The 19800-nt window shown below is 43.7% G+C and overlaps 1 non-coding gene across 1 annotated transcript; it reads left to right on the top strand.

Annotated features, from left to right (window-relative positions):
* Window positions 1-12797: 12797 nt before the first annotated feature.
* Window positions 12798-12901, top strand: LOC129508445 (U6 spliceosomal RNA). The gene has a single exon (XR_008664183.1). It is a non-coding gene; the product is annotated as a U6 spliceosomal RNA (small nuclear RNA).
* The last annotated feature ends 6899 nt before the right edge of the window (window positions 12902-19800 follow it).

Genomic DNA, 19800 nt, shown 5'->3' with positions numbered 1-19800 from the left:
TTCATCTACTTAGACTGAGGTCAACAAGAAAGCCATTTCTGCATTTCCCTTGCTAAGAGAAGGCCAATTTCATTAAGGTGCTGAGGGGGGAATATGTTCAGGAAATCTGGTTCCAGACCCAGGGGACTAAAATCACAATTGTTCTAAACAAAGCGTATTCATGTTCTAATGCTGCCATAATAAATGACCACAAACTGGGGTGGCCTAAGGCAAAAGTATAGCTCCAAGGTGGAAGTCTGAAATCAAGGTGTGGGCAGGGCCATGCTTGTTCTTCTGCTTCTGCTGGTTACCATCCTTGACATTCCTTAATGTATGGATCTCTACCTCTGTGGTCACTGGGGATTCTCCCTCTTTCTTTGTCTGCATCTGCATTTCTGTTTTCCTGTTAGGATACCAGTCATTGGATCAGAGCCGCTCTAAGTCATTAGGACATCACCTTAATTTGATTACTGATACAAATACCCCTCCTTTTTTGAGAGAGAGAGGAAGAGAGAAGATGCATGGGGTTGGAGGAGGGACAGAGGGAGAGAGAGAATCTTAAGCAGACTCCCTGCTAAGCACAGAGCCTGATGCAGGACTCAATCTCATGACTCTGAGATCTTAACCTGAGCTGAAATTAAGAGCTAGATGTTTAGCTAACTGAGGTAGCCTAGTGTCCCAAACACCCCATTTTTAAAGGTCATCTTCACAGATTACCAGGATTAGGATTTGCATATATCATTTGTTGGGGGCACAGTTCAACCTTTGATACAAGTATTCTCTGACTTAGTTGTATATTATAAAAATACATACTAACTGATCCCATTTATATAAAATCTAGAAAATGCAGATTGATCCATAATGATGGAAAACAGATTGTTGCTTGCCTGGAGATGTGCTGGGAGAGAGCTGGTACCAGGAAGGTGTGGGAAGTCAGGATTGCTGAGGATCACAAAGAAATTTTCAGGCAGATGATAAATGCATTATATTGATAGTAGTAGTGGTTTTCCTGGTGTATACACATAGCCTTTAGCACATTATGGATTTTAAATAAGTGCATGACAAATACACCTCAATAAAGGTGTATTACATCTTAATAAATAAGGTATTTAATTTAAGAAAATGAGGTGAAAGTCTCTTTCAAAAACTAGAGACATATTCAAAATGTATTTTATGAGGTTAGGATTACTGCCATAATATCACCACACAAAGACATCAAAAGAAAGAAAATCGTAGACCAGTATTCCTCAATGCAGATGCAGAAATGCTTTACAAAATCTTAGCAAATCTAATCTATAAATCGGGATGTGGGACAAACAATCCTATAAAAATAGCTAAATTATTTGAACCATAAACAAATAAATAAGTTCTCGAAAGTAGGCAAATGTCAAATAACCACCTAAAAATACATTCAACATTAGTTATTAGGTAAATGAACATTAATGTCACAATGAGATACAACCATACGTTCACTTAAAATGGCAAACATTCAAAAGATTGACAATATCCAGGACTGGAAGGCAAGTGGAGAATCCCAAACCCTCTTACGTTGCTTGCGGGAAGGTAAATGTTACAGCCACATTGAAAAGCAATTGGCAGATTTAAAAAGTTACATAAACCTCTATAGGACCTGGTATTTCCATCCTCCAAAAGCAATGAAAATGTATGTCCACACGAAGACTTCTGTGTGACTGTGCACATCAGCTGCATTCATCTCAGCCAAACTGAGAAAGCCCAGGTGTTTTATCAGCTGGTCAATGTATCAACAAAGAGTGATTTATCCATGTAGCAAAATGTTACTTTGCAGTAAAAGTGAAAAAGAGGAATACACATACAACAACATACATCATCTCAGCAATATCATGCTAAAGTGGAGGAACGTATTATCTGATGACACATATATGAAATTTCTGGCGAATGCATAGATGTGGTAGAGAAATGGGAGTCTTGAATTAGGAGGGAAACCTGACCATACAGGGGCACAAAGGAACTTTTTAGGGGCTATGGAATGCTCTAATATCGGGTTGTGGTGATAGTTGGTCAATTGTATACATTTACAATTGATGGGTTTTACCATCAAATTATGCATTTAAAATGGTTGAATTTACTTTATGTAAACTTTACCTAAGTAAAGCAGTTAGGAAACACATAATATGACTGGGGCTGGTCTCTCAAGAAGAAAAAAAAAACACATACACACAAGAATTCAGTGCAATGCTCTGTTCTCACGGAAAGAGAGGGACCATAAATTCAAGTTTTAATTTGACTAGAATTTTTATTAAAGTTACTCAGTAAAGCCCACCGTGTCACCCTTAATGAAGTGTCTCAAATATGCCTTAAATACACATTTAATGTACATCTAATGAGACTCTTCAGCCAACTAATTATTAGGCATGTTTAATGGGGTTTAACAATTGCAAGGGAGAAGCATAGCCCTTTCTACATGGATTTATTCTTATCAAAAATACTTTTAAGATAATGGATTTCACCCACATAGATTGCCTTTGTGAATAAAAATCATTACATTCACCCGGAATAATAATAATTCTATTTCTATCAGTTATTAACACCTACCCAATTAACATAAAGAGTTGTTAGTTACTATTGGCATTCTTTATGGATTTGTGATTCTGTGTGGCTATGATATTTTATAGAGATTTAGAAAAAATCGGAAATTTCGTGAAATGTACTTCATTTTGGAAAAGAAGCAGAAAAGAAATACCAATTTTGTGTTTGAGGCAGGTAAGAACAGAGTGCAGGTTACTATAAATCAGGTTTTGAAGAAATGTAGATTTTTCAAGGCACAAGTTTTGAAAGCTGAAGTCAAGCCCAGATTTATTTTCTTGAGCACACAGAGTGGGCATTAACATAAATTCCATTGCTGCAGGTCTGAAAAGATTAGAAATTTAACAGTTGCTGCCATGCCTACAATGAGAAAGGATTGGAAGCCTTTACTTGGGTGTCATTTCTAAGAATATTTTTTACAAGTTTGATTATGTCTCTTCATAAGAGCTTCTTAGACTGCATGTTTCCAAGTCTCCCTAAACTTGCAAATGACCAGCAGCAGTAACTGAAGAATGCCAGAAGAAGAAAGAACTTCTTTTTTTCTACAAACTGTGGTCACATTCACCCACTTGCATATCCAGAGGGGACCAAGTACTTGAGTTGTGCCTTGCTGGATGACAGGATGGACGCATCAGTGAGCAAGACACACAATGTCTTGTGCTTGTCCATCTTAAGAGTCTGGAGCAGGTGGTAGCTTAGAAGTCTAAACAATTAAACTTAATGACTTAAATATTTTTTTATCTCTTTATCATTTTAATACTCATATTTAATTTACCAAATTAAACTTAAAATGAAATGAGCATGAAAATAAGATAATCTCCAACCATAAGTGCTACAGTGTTGAAGAGGGGATGTTCTAAAGGGGAATGGGCTGGGGGTTTTGCACTGGGACTAGCAGTCGTCTCCCAATGGTTGCCTTGGGGGTGATGATACTACAGAAGAGAGAGGATGCAGGGGTTGGGGGTGTGAAGTCATGCCTCACCCCCTGCACTTGCCTCACTTGGAATCTCCAGGCTGGATCACTGCAACACATACAAGTTGAAGCTCACATCTGTCATTCCTCCTGAATTCTATTGTGTGTGTGCATCCTTCCCCTGCTTGGTTTATTTTATGGCACCGTCACTTTCTTCCCATATTCCTTAAACATGGAGCAGTAAACCTTTTGCCTTGTACTAGCTTGGGGATTGTCTTGTCTGCTGAGTCCTTTGTCTCGGGCCCGCCTGGTGTGTGTGTGTGTGTTTTATAGATCCGACGGGGTGATACTTCTGAATCACTAAGGAAAGTGACCATTTGTCTTGGGCAAAGGTAATTCCCAGTGGTTCTCAAACTTTGCTGTCTATTAGCACTGCCTAGGGAGATTTTAAATCTCTGAATGTCCAGACTGCTACCCATAGCAGTTAAATCAGAATCTCTGAGGGCAAGATCCAGCATCAGCACTGTTTAACCTCCCCAGGTGATTCCTGCAGGCCACTAAGTTTGGAAATCTTTGGATCCGAATGCCAGGAGAAGATATAAACCATTACTGATGTTTGGGACTCACTCCCCAGCAATTCTGATATAATTGGTTTGGGGTGGATCCCCAGCATTGGTATATTCTACCAGATTTTCCTGTGACCTTGGTTGAGAACCACTGTTCTGGACCTAACCTCAGATGTGCTAGAACCTTAGGAAAACAAAGTGATTTGTCTCGGATACGTCTGACATTTTTCACAACCCTGGCTACACACCGTGGTGGCTTGACTCAAGGTGCTTTTGTCCTTGGAATATTAAGCCTTTGGTCAGAATCAGGGTTACCATCTCAGCCCACTGATTTTGAGCAAACCTGTAGCCAGGTAGGGATTAAACCCATGACCTTGGACTCATGAATACCATGCTCTGACCAGATGGACTCCAGCAGGTATGTTCTTGGCTGCACATCAGTTGGATGCTCTTGCCAAAGTCCAGTTTAATTAGATTAAAAAAAATAGTAATGACCATGCAAGGTGGTGATCGCCCAATGACCCCAGCAAATGAAGCAACACTCTCCTATGTTCTGGCTCTGCATAAGGCAGCATCCGATGAAGCTGAGTTGCTTTCAACATGTGGCTCATTTTCCATTTCAAGCTTTATGAATATAACAAGATTTCCCGAGTCCACTCAGACAACATGGAAGCTAGACCTACCTATAAGGATCCACCAATGACCCATTTAGCTTTCATTGTGGAACAAACACTGAAGGGAATATGGCCATAGGGCCAGTTACCTGTTGAATTCCAGCCTTGATGAACCCGGTGCTAAACATGTGATGCGATGAAGACAGCTCACACAGTGTCTCCCAGTGGTGCTCAGGGCCAGGTGCACAGCAACACAACAGCCCTGCCCTTCTGGAGCTTATGTCCTGATGTAGTCAAACAGGCAATGCATTCATAGGAAAAAGTGATTTTGGGGAGTGACAAGGATGATGAAGTCAAATACCAGGATGGGTCGTTTCAGAGGCTTTATCATAACCCTGGCTCCACATCATGGTGGCTTAAGTGAAGTTGATGGCAGTGGAGATGGAAGGAAGTACCTGGGTGTGCAGAACATACTGGAGCCAGTGCTCCCAGGATGCTCTGATGGACAGCACACAGGGTTGGACTAAAGAATCAATCAGACCCTTGAGGTTCTGGCTGGAGCAACCAGATGCCAGATGGCATGATGTACTGTTTGGAACTCTGAAAGAGGAGAGATTCAAGTGGGGAACATCAAGTGTTCTGACCCAGTGAGTTGGACACACCGCAGCAGAGAAGTCAGGTAGGCAGGAGAATATGTGAGTCAGGAGTTCATAGGAGAGGTCAGGGCTGGAGACATCAATCTGCCAATGAGTGGAACACAAATATCCCAAGACCGGATAAGATCACCCAAAGAGTTTGGTCTTCCATGGTCCGTGGCACCTCTAATACCCCAAAAACAGAACCTCTTTGCTATAGTGGACAGTTTTCTATATTTTCGTTTGGGTGAGAGGAAGATCAGTGTCCGAGGGCTTGTTCACAGAGCTTTGTTGTGCAGGAGGGCCTATAATCATCTTCGTTTTCATCAAGCATGCCAGCACTCCTCTGTCTTTCACGGAGGACCAGCTAGCTGGCCAGTCGCACCTCTGAATCATGGAATCCTTAGCCTGGATGCTGAGAAGAGACAGGGCAATAAAGCCTTCAGCTGGGAGAGTAGCCAAGAATACTGATTTTGTTTCTACTACAGGCAGCACCCTCACCCCTAGCACCTAGAAAGAGAAGGAGAGATCTAAGAAATATTTCCATGGCCAGTAGTACATCATAGGGCTGAAGTCAATGCATGGATGGCTGTGGTCATTTTAAAAACCCAGACTCACCTTTCCCCATCTTCCAGAATAATCTTAATTGCATCCCCCCTCCCCAATTCCTAATTAGTATTGGCGCAAGACATGCAAATTCATTTCTGCATTAGCCTAAGAAAAACATAATTAAGAAGTTGTCTGGTGAAAGGAAGAAAAAGCACATAATGAATTCCAGGGCCAAACTACAGATGACTTTTGAACTTCACAGGATTAGCCACACCACTGAATCTTCATTAGCATAGATAATCAAGCCCTGGCTCTCCCCCACCCATGCCCCACCCCCATAAGTCTAGCTGAGTCCCTGTGGCTTAGAGGTCAAAAAAGGACTCAGAACCACTTACAGGCCTTCTGGAGGGTTGGGGTTCTAAACAAGACCCACTTTTAGGTGTGCCTGGTTAGTCAAATGAAGACTGGAGCAGCCCTTTGATGTTTATTAATTTTGTATGACCTTTCCATACTGACTGAATTAATTCCTTAGTTTCATGTACCATAAAACCAATAGATTTCTTCCAGCCTACGGAAAATTCTGTTGCCTTTGACAATTTGACATGCATTTTTCTGTAGTGATAGAGAAAGGGCTGACAGCTCGTTTAGTTAAAGGCTACAGGCAAAAAACTCCCCAGTTTCAAAGAGCAAATACTTTATGATATCAAGAGGACTCTATCAACAGACATAAATTAAATATTCATGCCAAGTTTCACAGAACTACTCTTTGGAGCCAAGGAAGAAGTGAAGTTTCTCATAAGAACCATCATTGACATCCACAATTGTCAATCTTGGATATATGTTGAAGGTACTCAATAGCATTTTTGTAATATTCAGATTTTTCTCATCAGGGAGAAAAGTGCATCCCTGGATTTATAATTTCTGACACACGCAGTAGCTTGCTTTGAAAAAAGAAAGTTATTAATGAAGCCATTTACTTACTCTTGTGTTCTTAACATCTCCTACATGTTTTAGCTTTAGAAGTTGAGATCAGACAATGTTTGTATCCCAGACTGTTGGCTCACACATGTGTTGGTAGTCTAGAAGCATCCATGCAAGGCATCCCAGATTCAGAGCCTCCTGCGGCCAGCCACACTGCACAAAGGAGATGTGAATATTGGTGGAAGGGAGAGTAGTCACTACTCCATGCCTATTGACATTGCCCCAGTATTGCCTGTTCTAAGTATTAAAGACAAAGCAGGAATCCAGATTTTTGCATATCTCCCATTTTCTAAACACTGTGATCCTTTGAAAATGATTCGATCTGTAGAGTTCAAGCAAAACATTCTGTGGGCTGGATTCAGTTCCCAGAACCCTAGTGTACAGTTATTTGAGTGATGTCTGAAAAACAAACTTTTGCAGATTGGAGGGCATGTAAGTTCTTTGCCTTGAGGAGGATTATTCAGCCGTAAAAGGAGTGAAGCACAGATACACACTACAGTGGATAGAGCCTGATGACTGAAGCCTCTTGAAAGAAGCCAGTCATGGAAGACTATGTAACACGTTATTCACCTTCTCCTAAGTGTCCAGAACAGGGAAACTCTAGAAAGGCAAAGCAGATTAGTAATGGCTTGGGACCGGAGCCAGGATGGTGATCCAGAGAGAAGAATAGCCATAGGGTACAGGGCTTCTTTTCAAGATAAGAATGGTCTAAAGCTGACTGTGGTGATGGTTGTACACATCTTTGAGTATACTGAAAAGTAACGAATTGCACACTTTAAATGGGTGAATTGTGTGGTATATGAATTATATCTCAATAAAGCTGTCCAAAAAACACAACCATCACACCACCAAAAACTGCAATTCCTCGAGCAAGGAGCTGAAATTTTCAGCACGCGGAACCGACCCACAGAGTCTGGATGTCACCCTATGCCCCTGCCCATCCTACTGGAAACATCCCCCTAAAACTCAATTTGCAAGTTAAATTTATGTCCTATTTCTAGAAGATTCAGGCTGATGGTCATTCACATCTTCACTGAGCCTCTCTTCCTGCTGAGAAAGTCTTGGACATTCTTACACATGACCTGTTGCCAAGAATTAAAAGGAAACAAAAACTTCCATCGTTTTGTACACTCCTTCCAGTGCTGGGATGTCCAGCCAGGACTTTAAGCTCACACTTAAAGTAAGGAATATACTGTAGTCTTCTCTCCTCCTTGGAAATCCTACTTTGAAAACACTAATCTTATGGATAAAATTGGCTTAAAGTCTTAAACTTGTTAATATGCCTTTGTCTTACTAATCAAGAGGAGGATAGACAGCCCATTTTGTGGGGATGAAGGGTTAATCCAAACCCCTCTCCTTAATACAATACTCCTGAACACATGGGATTTATACACATCATAGAGTGCTTTTTGAGAAACTCCCAAAGGAGTCCTTTTTCTTCTTTTTTAATGTAGAGCCTATTTGCCTAGCATCCCTAAAGAAGCTCATGTTATTTTTGTCACTTAGAGTCTTCTGTAGCAGTTAATGTAATAAATAAAAATGTCTATTTGACCACATCCTTGAGGATGTTGAGAATGCTTGGTCAATTGGCTTAGCAGCTTACTGACTTTGAACAGTGGCAGGAACCTGGCCCGAGGATCTCCCCACAGTTACGTGCTCCTCCTGGAGGGGATTTCAGTAATGCGGTCTAATCAGCTTAAGGAGTTAATTAAACAGCTGTCACTTAGCTCCTTAATTCTGAAACTTGATGCTAAATAAGATTTGAAATTAGTTATGCAAAACTGAGCAGTGCTTTTGTGGTACCAGATATTTTCAGGTGGCACAGAATAAAGGAGGCCTCATTCCCAGACAGCAGGGGGTCGTGGGGTGACCCCAAGAAATGAACCAGGGTCCTGGGAAAATGCTTGCCTTGCTGGAGAGTGCAAGCAACCAGGCAAGAGTTCAAAATCTCATCCTTTTCATCCAAAAGGGACCTCATGTTTAGGGATGATTATTATCTACCAGAATAGAAGTCACCAAGTGGAGCTTAGAGGTCAATGTGCCCTGTAAATGTGTTTTGTTTGGAGTTCTCAGTGGTTTTTGCAAAAAGTGAGCCAAATGTGAAAAATCAGGAGATTTCACATAAAAATATTGATCCTCAGCTTCTCTCAAAAAATCAGGAAATGTGCAAACCTGAGTTTGTGTTCCTGCAAGGCAAATATTTTGGGAGAGTTAAAATTGTCTCTTGATTGAGCATGAGATCCTGGCTCACCTAGTTATGGATGAAATCAGTTTTGATGCCATGTCCCAGGATACGTGTCTTGGCCAAGGTGAAGTGGCACTACAAGAGTAGGCTGTATGAGAATTGCCCCATCCCTTGAGATGCCTGTGCATCCTTACCTGTGGCTCAGAAAACCCCCTATAAGAAAGGTGCAAATGAGCAGAAAAGCTCAAGATCCAACCTGATTTGTCCCAGGGTCCTTTCCAGAGGTTCCTCCAGAAATAAAACTGATGTAGGTTTCCATGAGGAATGAACATGGCCAAGGACTCATGATTCTATATGTCATCCAACCATCCTAGCGCAAGCCTGTATGCACCAGACACTGAATAGAACTCATTGCCCAGGACAGTGGAGCCCTGGCTCATCCAGGAGTGTACATGCCAAAGTGAACACGGCCAGTGAGAGGGACATGCAGTCGACATCACCTTTGAAAACTCCTGAGACCACTCGAAAAACACAGTCTCTAAGCTTCAAAACTTCCTTCTTACCTTCAACATTGAAACAGATTATTGCTGCTTGTTTGAGCACCAAGTGAGGTGGCTGGTTTATTTATGCTTAGGGAACCTGTGTGCAAAAAATACAGCTTTAATGTTCAAGTTCTTGTCAATGCTGTAAGATGCTCACACTGGGGGTGGCATGGGTGGTGTGGGTGCTTGCCCACCCTCGTGCTCTCACTCCAGGACAAAGCCTGAGTTCACAGGAGGTCCTCCCCATTATGTGTCCCAGCCTCTCTCCTTTCCTTGCTCCCTGCTTCTCTCCTTCCTTCTCTCTCTCACTTTTCCCTTTTGCCAAGAACATACTGAATTCCTATAAGTCATCATATGTCTTATGACACTACTAACAATAACCAGCCTTAATGAAGAATTAATGATGCCAAGGACTGTATGGACACTTGGCATGCATTGACATACCCGCCCCTCACGAGAAATGTCCAAGATAGAGAGGTAGATAGTACTTGGAACTCCACTTTCCAGATGAGGAAAAAGAGGTACACAGGTACACAGTGTTTAAATAACTCAGAGTCGTACGACTAGGAAGTAGCAAAGCTGGGGTTTGCACCCAGACAGCCTGAGTCCAGAGCCTCGCGCGGACGCATGAGCAGGCTCCTCCTACCAGATGCCATTTAGATCTTTTAAGACAAAGAGGGGGTACATAAAGTGCCCAAGGTCACCTACCTGAGCCAAGTGAGGGCTCACATTGTTCAGGCTGGGCTCCTTTACTCGGGTCCTGCTTCCAGGGTGGAGGAAATCCTGAAGTTAGGTGGAGTGGACAGTCCTAACTATGCCAACATGTGCTTTTCTTACCACCTGCCAGTCATGGTTCTAAGTGCCTTTCATATATGCAATCCTCACTTCCAGCTAGTAACATGGGAACATTTACAATCCCCACTGTAGAGATAAGGAAACCAAGGCATGGTGCAGTCCCTGGTTTGCCTCCAGTCGCGGACCTAGTAGATAGAGAAAGTAGGGTTCCCAGTCATGCCATCTGGCTCTAGAGCAGGTGTCCTTTACTCTATTGCCTTCATATAAAATTTACCACATACAATACCTATAATATTATATATAATAAACTGGAAACCATAATATCTATAATAAGCTAGAAACAGTAAGACTTATTGTTTCCATCTGGAGGCATTAAGAAAGAGGCAGCATTCTCGTTGGGCCTTGAGCTTATTCTCTCATGATCATTTTTAATAGGAAGCTCCACTGGTACAAAAAATACAATTTAAGAAATTTATTTATACTTAGTTTTCAAGGATACGTGTACCACAAACAGCCAGCCACCTCTAGCCGCACAGAGCCCTGTGCACAGCAGAGTTGTAATTGCCACAACGGGAAGGAAATTAAGGATTTCCTGCTTTCTTCTGTATTTTAAAAATTTCTCCTGCTCTTTGGTGTGTATATTTATTAAAACAAGCCCTGAGTCTAGCAAAGGAAAAGCAGAAGAAGAGGCCATCCATAACACCTGGAAACGGGACAGAGTCCTAGGACACAGTTCAACCCTGCAGAGTGGTTCTTCTAGTCTGCTCCCCAGGGGACATTTGGCAAAGCCTGGAGACACTCTCCATGCTCACAGCTGTAAGGATGCCATTATTGGCATCTAGTGTTTGAGTCCAGGGATGCTCCTAAATATATGAAGTGCACACAATAGCCTGAAAATGAGGAGTTATCTGGCCCAAAACATCAGTAGCCCAAGGGCTGAGAAACCGCTCCTCCGTGAGCTACACTTGTGTGAGTATCAGAGATCCATTACCAGTTTTCTTTTTTTTTCTTTTTTAAATTTTTTTTTAATTTTTATTCATTTATGATAGTCACAGAGAGAGAGAGAGGCAGAGACAAAGGCAGAGGGAGAAGCAGGCTCCATGCACCGGGAGCCCGACGTGGGATTCGATCCCGGGTGTCCAGGATCGCGCCCTGGGCCAAAGGCAGGCGCTAAACCGCTGCGCCACCCAGGGATCCCTATTACCAGTTTTCAACTTTTAGATTCAACCTTTGTACAAAGCATGGAAGGCTTCATTATATTTCAGACACAATGTAGATGTTATCCACCTTGAGAGCATAAAAGTATCAGCTAGAAATGAGGAAAGTTGGAAGGTCAGGGTGGCAGGAAGAGCAGACGGGAGTTGGAGCCGGGCTCGCACGGTGCATGGAGGTTTTGGGTGTCCGTGGCTGAGCGAGGAGACACATGGTGGTCACAGCAGCCACTTATGCTTCCAACAGGATCCTGGGAGTCAGTGGGACTTGTTACAGGGCTTCTGTTAGGGCAGGGGTCCTCTCAAAGGCTTCCTTATGGGCACATCTGAGGAGTGGGCGCCATGAACCAGACCATCTGCACTGGCCCTTCCATGTGCCTGGGCTTCCGCCCACCTTGGTGTCCAAGTTCCCTGAGTAAGCATCACCAGGGAAAAACCCGGCAGAAGCGAGATCACCTTCTCTGGCTGATCACAAGTGACACGGCCTCACCCTCATGACATTCTCAACCACAGGCAGGAATCACTGAGGCCAGGGCAAGCAGAGCTCCCGCCACTGCACAGGATGAGTGTCAAAGCCTCTGCAGACACAACCACTCAGGAATCGACACTTTATCTCTTGGTCCGAGGTATGTTTGCTTAAGTTATAAATCAAGCCCATGGAGGAACCAAAACAGGAATCTAATTATATTGGCTGAGAAAGGAGAGAGAGATGGGATTTCACCTGTCATGCCAAAAACTAGATAATGGCTGAGCTGGCTTTATCAAGAAAGTGTAATGTAGCATGTTGTTTAGATGGATGAAAAGCCTTCTTAATGGTTAGATGAGTCAAGAGTGGTTGCCTCGGGGAAAAAATAGGGATAAGGAATGTGGATAAGGATGGCCTTTTGTGGCATGTTATGATAAACCTTTTCACAACTGCAGTGTTTTAACAATGACATTGCTTGACCTTGATAAACAATTTTAATTCACATAAAAAAGAATAAGTACCATGGATCTGGCTCGTATCAATAGCTTCCATAAGACAGCCTGCATGGAAGGCCTCATGTGGGCTCTGCAGTGTGGCATCTTGCTGCTTCCCCGTGGGTGGGAGGATAATTTTATTTTACCTGGTATGGCTGCTAACATGCAGCATTTCTCCATACTGTGCCACAGCCATTAAGCCGAGGGGCTGGTGTACTGTTAAAAATGGAATGGTTTATAAATTTGTTTGCAATGCTGGCCAAATTGGCTGATGCTCCCCACTTACTAAAAGTAGTATACAGGTGCTCACTTCGGCAGCACATACACTAAAATTGGAAGGACACAGAGATTAGCGCAGCCTTTGTGCAAGGTTGACACACAAATCTGTGAAGCATGTTATTTTAAAAAACATAAGAAGGAAGATCAAATAGAAGAAGCACACAGGTTATTGATAGTGATGCAGCATTGTTGCTAATGAGATGTATTATTTCTGGGGTCCTGTACTAGCTCTTCTATTTCATGTGGTATGAATAAGAAACCACAGCCCATCCTCTACTAAGTGTTTGTTATCTACAGGGGGTAGAGCCTGGAATGACAGGGCTTGACCAGACAAGCAAAAGACAAGGACAGGATAATGAGTCATTATTGTATTTATTAGGTGATTGATCTTTGTTGGGAAATGAGTTGAAAAGACTTAAGAAGTTAACCACAATTAAGAAACGACACGGAAGCCATGCACAGCTGTGGAGATGTTTGGTTTTGGCACTGCATCAGGCTGGGTCTGCCCAAGCTCATCACAACAGAAACCAGGAGATGGAGGGCCAGCCACCAAACACATGGAGGAAATGTTGGCTTCTCATACCTGAACAGTTCAGAACTGAAGGAGTATTTTTATTTTTTTATTTTTATTTTTATAAATTAATTTTTATTGGTGTTCAATTTACCAACATACAGAATAACACCCAGTGCTCATCCCGTCAAGTGTCCCCCTCCGTGCCCGTCACCCATTCACCCCCACCCCCCGCCCTCCTCCCCTTCCACCACCCCTAGTTCATTTCCCAGAGTTAGAAGTCTTTATGTTCTGTGTCCCTTTCTGATATCTCCCACACATTTCTTCTGAAGGAGTATTTTTATTGTTTGGAAACTGAAGGTGGGGAATGTTATATATTAGTCAGGATAGATTAGGTTATAGTGCAATAACAAGTATCTCCAAAAGTCTCATTGCCTTAAGGCAAAGAGAGCATGTTTATTACTCGTCCTTCACGTCCTCTGGGGGTCAGCAGGAACCTCTTCTCCATACAGCGATGGGGATAACCAGACTAATAGAGGTGCTACCATCTTGTGGCTGCACGATCAGAAATATGCAAGCTCAGTCAGCAGAGCAGCTGATGAGAAACAATGGTAATCGTGCACCAAAGCTTTATTGCCCCAACCCAGAAGTAACAGACAACACTAATCCTCACATTTTAGAAGCTCTAAGTATTCACGTGGCTCCAACTCCAAGGGACCTGGGAAATATGGAGGTGTAAATGGCATATTTCCTGAACCTTCCTTTCTCTGCAGTAAACTGGAATCCACTCACATGGTATACCCGTCAGCATCCAGACTGACTGGCCAGGCGACTCTTCTGATTGATCAGTACTCCTGCCATACCAGGTGCTTTAGGATTTTCCTCCTGTACTTTAAATATCACCTTTGAGTATGATATAACTTGGCAGGAGGGAAAAACTCATTTTTGTCCTGGATATGAGCATCTGTCTTTAGCTGTGCAGAATATTGTATTGGTATGAAAACTGAATTCTTGCATCTTATGTACCTTTGACATCTGATGTCCTAGAATTCAGTCTGCTGTGGACCGAGAATCATAAGGTACTACTTAATTTGTGTTGTTGGAGGTGGAATCAAGAGCAGAGGGTAAATGATGCCAATATTATAAAATTTTAAAGAGAATGGATTGATTTAGCAGAATATGACTTTTTGTACATAACCATCAGGAAGATACCAGAGCATGTCGTGTTGATACAGGTCATGGAAAACTATCATTTGTAGCTGCCCAAAAGGTATCCCCTCTGTGTCCTTACAGCCCCTTGCTGTGTAAATTTCACGTTTTCTAAGTAAATTCCAAAAATCTGCTTTATTCAGCCTCCTTGGGAGAGAACAGAGTCCCTGAGGGATTAGGCTTGTGATTTAGTCTCTGCCAATTAGATGTGCCTGTGTGACACTTTCTCTCCAACGTGGGGAAGAGGAGGTATGTGGGATTTGGAGAGAGGCAGCAAAAGTCTTAAACAATCTGCCTGCCTCCCCAGCCTCCTAATCAGGGCAGAGGCAGCAAGTCTGTGGCAGGTCCACCGAGGGTTCCAGACACTGATCTTGGGAGGTCGGTTGGGCTCTGTTTCCTCAGCCCCATCAACGATGCCAAGTCCTCCATAAATCCCTTTCCCCTGAAATGAGCAAGAACAGATTCTGTTGCCTGCAACTAAAATCCTTGAGTCACACGGTATCTCTCAAAACCAAATGTGGTTTCCAAGGTGTTCTTGAGGAAGGAGCAGGTATGGGAGAAATGAAACACATGTCCCATGCAACAAATATATTAGCAATTACAGGAAGTGGCAGAGGTATCAGTAGGAGAGTAACGATGTTGCAGATTATAGGTAGAGTTAAAATGTGCTTGCAGGGCCTTGCAGTATAGCACCCCAGCTGGTGTCCACCCAGTCTGTGTGGCTCCTTGATGCAGGACGTGTCAGCTCGTCATCTCCTGAGGACCTCGACAGATGCCAACAAGCTTGCTGGTGGAGCATCTGATGCTTCAGTGGAGCATTTGATACGGTCTTGTTAAGTGAGTGTTCAGTTTCTCCGAGGACTATAAGCAGACAAGAGAAGAAGCATTACTTCTGAAGCCTGCTGTTTGAATTGCTGTAAATTCTGGCTGCAGGTCACCATATACACAAGAATGCCTGAGCATGTTCCTTTTATTAAGAAAGTAAGCAAAATACTTACCCCAGCCTTTATCATGGGACGTTCCCTCCCAACACACAAGAACTTTCTAACCACCTGAGTCCATTCCTGGAGCTGTTGCCTCTGCCACCCTGTCCTGTGCCCTTTGCTCTCTTCCACGCTGGACAGTTCCCTGACCTGGCCCATCTCAAGCTATGTCACCCCACCTTCCACGTTTTGCTCCAGGGCTTCTCTGACATGCTGGAAGTCCTGCCAAGTGTGGAGTTGACACCTCCGAGGGAATGCACGCTTCCAGGTTGCAGGCGGACCTCTGGAGATGCTAGCTTCCTGAGTCCCCTGATGCAGGCTGGACATACCACCTCCTGTGGGCTGTTCCTCCTTCCCACACCTCATCCCCCACTCCTACTCCTTGCAAATAAATCAACACCGGCTAGAGACAGTCCCAGGCTCTACTGGGGGGAGAATCAGAATAATGCAATATCCAATTTACACATTGGCAAACTGAGGTTGATAATCATTAAGAAATACTAAGTAAGTCTGCATCTCAATGAGAATAGGAAAGAAACCCTTTGAACCACCTTCCTGGTCATGTATATTAATTAGGGGTTCCTTCAAAGCAAAAGGAACTGATTCTCGTTAAGTTTGGGATTTTTTAACTACTTTTGAGGTATGGTTGACATACACAAAGCTGTTTAATCTATATAACCTGATGAGTTTGGGGATAAATATACACGCCCATAAAACTAGCATCACTGTTGAGGCCACAAGCATAGGCGTCACCTTCCATAATGTCCCTTATTATCATTATTGTATGTGTGTGTGTGTCAGGACCACTTAACATAAGAACCACCCTCTAAGGAGAAATTTGGTGAAAGAATACGGGCTCTCCCAAAGAACAGATGGAACAACAGAAAAGGCAGGAAACCAAAATGTTTCATGGGAATGCAGATAAGAGAGTAAATGACAGGTTTTCAGGTGCTGCTGATGGGGAATGAGGTCCGAGCATCCAGGGCTCCTGCCTGCTCCTCTTGAACGGAATTCCCATCCCTGGGGTTGGATGGGGGGAGGCTGGCAGCATGGCCCCAGGATGCCTGCTGACCCCCGGGCAGCGGGGGTGGGGGGAGATGGCTGCAGTGTCTGTTCAAAGGAGAAGGGATGCCTTCTCCTGAAGATAATTGATGTGCTGTGATGGAGAAGAGATTGGGCAGAAAAAACAGAAGCTTCCATCCCAATGACTCATAATAAACAATATTTTAAGGAAATATTGCCTGAGTATTTAGCTGCAGTCCTATCTGGGACTCATGTCCTCGTTAGCGGCCCATGTAGGAAATGCTTCCTTTGTGTGAATCTAAGGAAAATCTGGTTACCAGTTAACTCTACTTCCACTCCCCCAGAATGGTCATCTTCCAGTTTCCTGTCTCAGGGAGTTAAATGGTGTGAAACTCTGTGCATTGGGGTGTGGGATGGGGCTGTGGGCCGTGGTGACCTGGGGACTCCCCTCACTGGCACTGATGCCGACCCCACGCCAGCTTCCCGTGAGGAGCAACCACGGTCTATGTGCCATGTTGTTTGTTTTATGGCACGTTAGCCCTTGTATGCCCTCCTCAGTGGGATGCTGTAGCTTCCCCCTGTGATGCTCTTGTTAGGAGGAAGCAGTGATGCTGCTAACACCGCACCTATTTTTATTCCTTCCAACCCTACTCATCTAGCTCAACACACATGGGACCATCTCAGAGCCATATGTTAAGATAGCACATGATCTCCAGAGGGGCCACGGTAACAGCGAAGGCAAAAAAATCATTTTCTCCTCCCTCATTAGGGACCATAAGCTATTTGACTTGCTGGTTTCAGCCTAAGACCTGAGATATCTGTTCTCATGCCCTTCTGGAGGTCACAGTCCAAACTCAAGGTGAAGACAGGATCACACTCCCTCTGAAGGCTCTTGGGGAGAATCCTTCCTTATCTCCTCCAGCTTTCATGGCTGCTGCATCCTGGATGTTCCTCGGCTCCTGGATGCACCACCCCCATCTCCGCCTGACCTTCACAGAGATGCCTTCCAGGGGGCTCTGTCTGTGTCTTCTCATCTCATGAAGACACCAGTCATTAGATGAGGACCTCCTCCAGAACGACCTCATTTGAACTTAACTCATTATGTCTGCAAAGCCCCTCTTCCCAAACGAAGCTGTAAGGAGGTTTGAGTGGACATGAATGTTGGGGGGATGCTGTCCACTCTGGTGCAGCTGCCACTCACACCTGTGTGTTTATCAGACACTCAGAGAGGATGGATGAGGCATGGGCCATTGTCATAAATTCCCTAACATTGTTGACTCCTCAACACCAGGGAGACCCAGGAAGTGAGCAGTGTGCTACCCTCATTCCATTGTTGAAGCTAATTAGGCACCGAGAGACAGGTGAGCCATCTGAAGTCTCCCATGGGACAGAATCAGAGGCTGGATTTACACCCAGCACTCTACCCTTGACCGTGGCTTTTAACCACATGCTTTAACCTTAGGAGTATAAAATATAGCCCCAAATCCTGTATCATCTGTGTTTGGCCACAGGAAGAAAGGGAAAACATAAAACAACCTTCAGAATCTGCTGTTTTAAGCAAACTTTTTTGGAAGCCTCACCAAATGACTTCCATTTATATCTCATGGACCAGAACCGTGTTACAGATGAAGGGCAGCCCCCTCCCCAAAATGCAGTAATTTTAGCTGGGCATCTTGGAGCCTCAGATAAAACTGGGGTCTTGCTAGGAGGGCAGAAAGGAAGGTGGACATCAGGTAGGTGGCAAGCTATCTCTCACACACAGATCAACCTTTGGATGTGTTTTAGAAGGCCCCAGTGGGATGTTTATCTGCCTCAATCATCTTCGTCTCCTCCATTTTAAAACTAATTTGGAAGGGTGAATGTGAATCGGTGAGAATGTTCATGAAGCAGAAAATTAGGATGCTTGAAAGCATGAGGAAATTAAAAAAACAACAACAACAACAACTCTTAATTCTGTTTCCAATCCATCAGACCTCTGGATGACACATCATTCCTCAGTTTTATTGCTCAATCCTCTGCTCCATGCGCATCCCTTGCTCCCCGCACGGCACAGTGCTCCAGACCACCATCCATCAGAGCATCCTTTGAAACCAGGAACGGCTGCTTTACCCACACACACACAGCAGGCTGGACATGCTGGGAACGGTCAGTCCTGGGACAGCTCTCTGGAGATGCGGTATAAATAACTCAGCTCCCTCGCCTCTCCATGGAACTATTTTTAGGTGTATATTTTAGGTAGTTTCCCTGCAAGGGAATGTATGATAATATATCTCAACATATGGAAATATATAACACACATGGTGTATTTTGCAACACGGCTCAGTCCTCGCACTACCCCCAGCCGCCCACTGCAGGAGCTGGCATAGCACACTCACCTTCCTGGCCATCTCTCCCCAACTCCCCTACTGTCACTTCCTGAACCTCTCTACTAAGCCACCCTGGCCTTGCATCCTTGTCCTAGAATCCGTTTCTAGAGGGGATCCAAACAAAGATATGAGCCATCATTGCTCCGGCAAGATCAGAACAGTCATTGTTTTCTTATGATTGATCCTCAGTTGAATCCCAAGAAAGGTATTTGTGGCCTCTCTTATGAGATTGCCTCAAAGCTCAGTCACTTTCTCCCCCTGTTTGTGCCTCCTCCTGGCCTCTGTAGAGCCTGAAGATCTGTGGAGCTGTGGGACACCCAGGGAGTCCTTGCTGGTGTGCAGTGTCCAGGTAGCAGAAGGGAGCATGGAGCTACCAATGAGAACTGACACGGTGCTTTCTCAAGACATTCTTGCCTTGCTTTCCTAGCTCTGAGGGGCTGGTTAAGGGTGACCCATAGCAGCAAGGCAGCAGAGCTTCCAGGGGTTTTATGGGGTCTAATCATCAAAGCAGTTGTGTGTGCATCTCAACCCAAACTGAGGCTATGTGGGCACTTCACCATCTCTTGCCTAGAGACTTGTGAGCAGCTGCAAATCATATCAGGCTAGGAACTCACAGAGGAGGGGGAAGAGGGGAAAAAATCCAACAAGTGCATAGTCAATGGGCATTTAGAAGCTTCTGCAGATTGAGACAGTATAAGGCATGGTCTTTGAAATTCAGGAACATTCCAAACTGCAGTCTCTCTTTTATAATTAAATAATGAAAAAAAAAATATATATATGGTTCCACATCCAAATCTAAACCAAATGAGCTAATTATAAGATGAACTAGTCCTGTAAAGGAAAAATAAGATGTTACGTAAGAAATATAAAGTTAACATAAGGAAAACAGTTATGCAATGTTAGGATGATACATTTCTATTCCTTCCTCTGGCAT

Source organism: Nyctereutes procyonoides, unplaced genomic scaffold (genome assembly GCF_905146905.1).
Source record: "Nyctereutes procyonoides isolate TBG_1078 unplaced genomic scaffold, NYPRO_anot_genome, whole genome shotgun sequence".
Classification (NCBI taxonomy): domain Eukaryota; kingdom Metazoa; phylum Chordata; class Mammalia; order Carnivora; family Canidae; genus Nyctereutes; species Nyctereutes procyonoides.
The sequence above is the reverse complement of the archived record's forward strand: the minus strand, read 5'-3'. Positions and strand labels throughout refer to the sequence as shown.